We start from the raw sequence: 556 nt of genomic DNA, 5'->3' as shown, positions 1-556 counted from the left end.
GTGGCTGTAAGCATGCCACTGCATTCCAGCCTGGGTGACAGAGTGAGACTCCAACTCAAATAAATAAATAAATAAAATTCAGGGTCAGTGGATCTGGACTGCGGCTCAGAAATTCTGGGTGTAAAAAGCTCCCCCAGTGACTGGTGCATGCAATGCACATTGAGAAAGGCTGAACTGGAGACAGCTTCTCCCACCCTACCAGCCTCCTCTTCCGGATCCCCTGTTGAGTCCAAATTCCCTGAGGCAAGACCTCAAATTCTTCCAGGAACTGCCCACCCAACCTTATCTCCTGCTACCCAAGGGGTCATTTCTGGCCTCTGGGCTTCCACACATACTGTCTCTCCCACTAGGAGCGTCCTTCTTTCCCTCAAGGGCCTGGTAAAAGACACAAAGACTCACTTCTAAACTATCCTCTCAAAGAGGTCTAGCAAGAGCCAGCTGGACAAGCCCTCCCACCTCGTCCCGAAGGCTACCATAGTGCTTACAACCAGTGCTCTTAAAATGCACTCCCGAACTCGAATCAGGCACTCTTATTCTTAGGGTTTAGACACACCAG

Source organism: Carlito syrichta, unplaced genomic scaffold (genome assembly GCF_000164805.1).
Source record: "Carlito syrichta isolate Samal-C Ts95f unplaced genomic scaffold, Tarsius_syrichta-2.0.1 Scaffold115711, whole genome shotgun sequence".
NCBI classification, from domain to species: domain Eukaryota; kingdom Metazoa; phylum Chordata; class Mammalia; order Primates; family Tarsiidae; genus Carlito; species Carlito syrichta.
This window is presented reverse-complemented; position numbering follows the sequence as displayed.